Source organism: Camellia sinensis, chromosome 7, assembly GCF_055761805.1.
Source record: "Camellia sinensis isolate YWXY chromosome 7, ASM5576180v1, whole genome shotgun sequence".
Taxonomy (NCBI): Eukaryota; Viridiplantae; Streptophyta; class Magnoliopsida; order Ericales; family Theaceae; genus Camellia; species Camellia sinensis.
In genome coordinates, this window is record NC_138967.1 from 159,479,833 (window position 1) to 159,485,832 (window position 6,000).

Here is a 6,000-nt window from a genome sequence, read left to right on the forward strand (position 1 = left end):
TGGCCAAAGCTGGCATGAGTAATTGCAAACCTTATTCCTCTCCTATGGTTTCTAAATGCTCCACTTTCTCTTCTAAAGATGTCTCACCCTTTTCTTAACCTTCTCTTTATCGAAGCTTGGTAAGTGCTCTTTAACACCTCACTATCACTCAACTAGATTTGGCTTTTGCAGTCAACACTGCTTGTCAATTCATGTAGTCTTCCTTAAATTGTCACTTTGCTGCTGTGAAAAGGTTGCTCAGATATTTGAAAGGTACCTTGGCCCATGGTCTGCATTTCTCTAGTGGCCCTCTTCTTCTTAATGCCTACTCAGATTCAGATTGGGCTAGTAGTACTCTTGACGGAAGATCTACAACTGGATACTGCATTTATCTTGGTCCCAATCTCATTTCTTGGACTGCCAAGAAGCAGCCTACTGTGTCCAGATCTTCCTTAAAAGCCGAATACAGAGCCTTAGCTCAGACTTCAGCTGAACTCTGTTGGCTTGGCATGCTCCTTACTAAGCTTCATGTTTCTGCCCCTATTCCTACTCTGTGGTGTGATAACCTTTTAGCTATTGCTATGGCTCATAATCCTGTTTTTCATGCCCGTACAAAACACATTGAGGTGGACTATCATTTTGTGTGAGAAAAGGTTGCTGCTAAGACTCTACACATTGCTTATATTCCTACTACTGATCAAATTGCAGATATCTTCACTGAACCTCTCTCAGTGGCTCGCTTTCAATATCTTCAAAGCAAACTCTTAGTCCTTCCCAGTCTTATGAGTTTGAAGGGGACTGATAAAGAACCTGTTGGCTCATCTGTTCAGTCTCAAGACCAAGTAGGTCAAGAAGCTCAGCCAGCTTAGTGCAGCTCACACTTAACTACACCTGCGCGTGTATCTCTGATCAATTAGTGTATCTTTGATCAGTTAGTTTGTTATAGATATTAATCAAAGCTGTTATGTTGTTAGAACAGTTAACTAGAGATGGTTAGGTAGTTATAAGTCAGGTTAAGATTAGGTTATGATTGTATAAAGCTTGTATAAAAGCATTGCTATAGTTACTAATTGTTGTATTGAAAATCAAGATCAACTTCTTCTATATTCTCTTTACTTTTCACATAGAATTTGTTAAAGTATCCAACTCAAAATCAATTGATATTGAGTGGAAAGACTCTTGTATTACATTAATTAAGCTTGGGTAGTTTAGATTGTCGATGTGGGTCTTAGTCTAACACTCACATTCACGTGCTACCCGATAGCACGTGGAGGTGATTGAAATGTCTGATTGAGAAATAGACCGCTTGTACCATATGATGTAAGAGGCCACCCAAGACCCAACTTTGATACTATGTTAAAACATTCAACTCAAAACCAATTGGCAATAAGTGGAATGACTTGGCGAAGCAGAAACGGAGGAACAATTCTTGCTCTCTGCAAAGAAAGATGTCCCACCGATTACGTCACAAAATACCCCCAATTAAAAACATTTTCCAGGGATCATTACAAAAGAGAGAGGCCCCCATATACTAGCCCTTTTAATTCATTTCCTTTTTTAAATGAAGAAGTAAAAAAATGGGCAGAAAATAATATTTTGTTTGTAAGTCGAAATTGCGTTCAGTACGAGTTATGTCAAAATTGCTGTCTCTCCGTTTGGAGGGAAGACGATTTTCTTAGATTAGGGATACACAAAAAATAATATAAACAATTTATATACTGACGAAGAACTCTCCTCCTCCTCTGATAACAGGAACCAGAGCAGAGGCCCATCCGCCCAATCTCCCTCTACCTCGAAGGACCCTCAAGAACAGGCAAAACCGCCTGGGCTAGAAGCCTCGGACGACACAATTACTTCTCCGGCAGAATAAGCTTCAAGGACTACGACCAAGACGCCGTCTACAACGTCATAGACGACATCAAATACTCGACAGTCCCTACCGAATTAATGAAGAATTTAGTAGGCTGCCAGAGAGATTTCCATGTATTTGTTAAGTTCCAACCAGATCTCACTATTAGAAGAGGAATTCCTTGTATTTTATTAACAAATGGGGACAGTAGTTGGTTAGATGCAATGTCCCCATTAATGAGAGAATGGTTTGATGTTAATGTAACCACTGTTATGATTAATGAAAAATTTTATTAATTTTATTTATGAAACCGCTCAAAGTTTTATTTACTTACTACATTTCCCTTATCATCCACTATTACATCTTGAGTCACATCACTATTTTTTACACTGATGATTACATTTCGTAAAACATTAGAAAATTCTGCTGCATCCATAACAACTGATCCTCTACGATCAACTTCCTCTTTGCGTTCACCAACCTCTGAAATCGACGGACCAGGATCAACATCACTAGATTCATCACCACCTCTGCGTACATCAATCTCTGACAAACTCAGACGACCTCTGCGTTCATGAATGACTGAACCACTTTCTCCAAAACCTCCTAACAACAAATCTCTTCGCCTCTCCGGTAAACCAACAGACTTAGTCCGTGTCAGAATCGGAATGGCCTTCGTTGGAGGACAATGCCAGACATCAACATTATCATTAGTATATTTTTTAGATAACACAACAATAGAGGGGGCCCTCATTTGCGAATCTTCTGGCATGTCACTTGTAGAATACTTCAGATACCCCTTCATTTTACAATACGTAACCCCCCTTTTAATATTGGAATTTTCAAGTCGATACTTCACCATCCATGGCACCTGCTTGTCGTTAATTGAACAATAACCATTCCCATAATAGACTAACTCGCATTGACAATCTACTGGGAAAATAAACCATGCCTGCAAACTGTCATTACCGTCTAACCTCCGATCATAAACATTTACTCTGACCAACCCACTAGCATTGGGTGCGCAAAGGGGGGAATATTTTATCAATATTTTATCAACCTTATGGGTAGGTGAGGAAGACATTCTTGGCATAAAAACGGAAAGAGGCTTGGCGAGGCATTATTTAGCTTATTTAGTGATTAACACTTAACTTACACTGGTGTGAATGTTGTTAGTCGAGGCTTTATATAGAGGGAGGTCACACCAGCGCGGGGGGGGGGGGGGGGGGGGCGCTATATATAATATTACTAGCGCCCCCCCTGTTGAAATTGTACCCGATAGGCAATTTCATCCGTCGATGGACGTACGGATGGTGACGTGTAAGGTGGAGATTATATTAATTAACCAAGTTTGAATAGTTTAGATTGGCGATACAAATTTAAATCTAACAGAATTAAAGAAAGTAGAAGCAATATCAAATAGGATTTCATTCCAAATAGCCCTTCTTGGAAGTTTTTCAAATTAATATATTCTTTAGATAAGCCTGTAGTTATATGCTCCTTTGTTGACTGTGATGTGTCATGCAACAATAATATTAACAAGCTCCACATCAAGTTTTTTTGCTAACAATAATAAAAAGACCAAAACTTGTTTAACAACTAACCATTAATCCAAGAAATTAATTAGTGGTGTTGGGATACTATCACTTCAATAGTATGAGAATACATAACTACTTTGTCCTTAACTTTCAAATGATACGGTTACTTTTAAAATAAGACAAAAGTAACTTGTTGAAACTAACGAAATAAACACGGGACTCTCAGTTTGAATAATAAGATCAAACATGTGTTTTTTTAAGCACTTAAACTTGGAATAGGCATTTGGAGGGAAAAATCATGAAATATATATAAAAATGCCTTTGAATTGCTATGAAAATCTTAATCAGGATAAAAGTAACTTTTAAAAACTAACAGAACAAGTATGAAACTTCAAGTTTGAAAATTAAACTCAAACTTGTATCTTTTGAACACCTAGGCTTGGAAACAAGCTTTTCATGGGAAAAATAGTGCAATGTCCATGAAAATGTCTATGAATTGGTATGAACACCTTACTATGGATAAAAGTAACATGCAAAAATTAATGGAACAAGCATGACACTCCTGGTTTGAAAAATAAGCTCAAATTTGCATTTTTTTTTTTTTAAACATTTAGGCTTAAAAATTAAGTGTTCAAGTGACAAAATGTGAAATCTCCACGAAAATACTTCAAAATTAGTGTGAACACCTTAACAAGGATAAAAGTAACTTTCAAAAACAAACAAAAAAATAATAAGACTCATGATTTCAAAATTAAGCTTGAGCTAGTGTTTTTTTTTGAACAGTTAAGCTTGAAAATAAACTTTCGAATGGAACAATTATGAAATATCCACGAAATTCCCTTGGAATTGGTACGAACATTTTAGTAAGAACAAAAGTAACTTGTAGAAGCCAGTGGAATAAGCATAGGTGATGTAGAATAAATAGCTGAGGAATTTTTGGAACAACTGAACTAGTAAAAGGTGATGAAGAAGTCACACTGAGGGTAATTGCTGTCCTCGATGATGATGCATAGTGGATTTTAGCAAAATTTCTTCTTTTAGGACTTGAAATTAGTAATTTTACCGTTGTAGAAAATTTTCGTCTTAGCAATTACTTTATTTTAAGACTTTATTTTGAGAAATTTGTTTTTTGCGCCGTTTGTTTTGGCACGTTTCCAATATATCCTAGCATTTAGATTTGGGCTTAACCCAAATTTTATATTTTTGGTAATTTTTTATTTATTTTCGTGCCTAGAAAGGAATTAGCCTAATTCCTTGTTTTATTGTTTGGTTAGGGTTTCATTTATTATAAATAATGATGCATGCCTTGGGGCAAATAAATTTTTATGTAATATAATTCAGTTTCTCTTTGAGAATTCATTATTTCTTATGGATTCAATGTGTTTTTTGTTCGCTAGAACATTATCTAATTTCATGTGATATATTCCGCTGCTTCAACAGGACTTCCAATTTGAAAATTAAGTTCAAACTTGTATTTTTTTTAACACTTAGGCTTCAAAATAAGGGTACAACGAGAAAAATTGTAAAATATCCATAGAAATACCCAATAATTCATATGAATACCACAGTAAGGATAAAATTAAGTTCTAGAAGTTAATGGAACAAATATGTGACTGTAGTTTGAAATTTAAGCTCAAACTTGCATGTTTGAACATTTGATATGTTAAAATGAAATAAAGCTAAGGAATTCATTTAACTTCAACAGTATTATTGTATAATAGTTTGGAGTTAATACATTGATAAGATACTTACGTTTTTGTCTTTTTGTTGACATAGATTGGTGATGGACATCCGTGGTTCGGCATGATATGGTCATTGAAGATAAAAGTTTATGGTCATTTGGCGTGTTGTTCTTGTTGGACATTCAGATAAATTTTGAAGTTGTTATATTTTGGGTTGGTTACATTTTGGAATTGTTACGTTTGGGATGGTTGGCTATTTAAAGATATTTTGGAATTGTTATGTTTTGGATTGTTTGATATTTGAATACATTTACAAATGTTTGATATTTGGATGCATTTGGGATTATGTCTCATTTAGGTTGGATAGTATGTCATATATTGATTTGTTTGTATGTTTTATGAATGTGTTCAAGCAAGATACAGGTTACTGGGACAAACAAGTGTCAGGGTATCCTATAGAAAAAAATTATTGTTGAGATATATATATGCCAATGGTTTTTACATTTTTGGCGACTCAATCAATTGTCAGTGAAAAAAGTTCTGTTTTTTTTTTTTTTTTTGATCAGCCAAAAAAACCTTTATTGATGAAAGGAACTCATTACATCAAGAAAGGAGAAAAAATGGGTGCAAAAAGCATCATCACGAGACATCAATCCCAACTAGGTTGGCACCAATATAACTGTCCAATCCCTTACAAGCACACCATCAAAAGTTGGTGAGAAACCAACCAAAGCAAAGAGAAAAAACAACAAATGACAAAACAAAAATCCCACCCACAGCACCATCCCACCAATGTGACCACTGTTTTCAAACCCAAGATACAAACAGACAATAAGCATATGAAAACAACACCAAAACTTCAGATCAACACAGCGCCAAACAATTCTGCCGCAGCAAAATGCAACAGCAACAGCCATCAGCCCAAAACCAAGAGTAACAGCAACCATTAGCA

At 35.7% G+C, this 6,000-nt stretch overlaps 1 long non-coding RNA gene across 1 annotated transcript in view; it reads left to right on the forward strand.

Annotated features, from left to right (window-relative positions):
• LOC145795408 (uncharacterized) overlaps positions 1-5,384 on the forward strand; it is a 45,669-nt gene extending 40,285 nt beyond the window's left edge. The window contains exon 2 of the long non-coding RNA XR_014336333.1: positions 5,143-5,384. This is a non-coding gene — a long non-coding RNA (uncharacterized LOC145795408). The remainder of the gene's footprint in view (positions 1-5,142) is intronic.
• Positions 5,385-6,000: the final 616 nt, after the last annotated feature.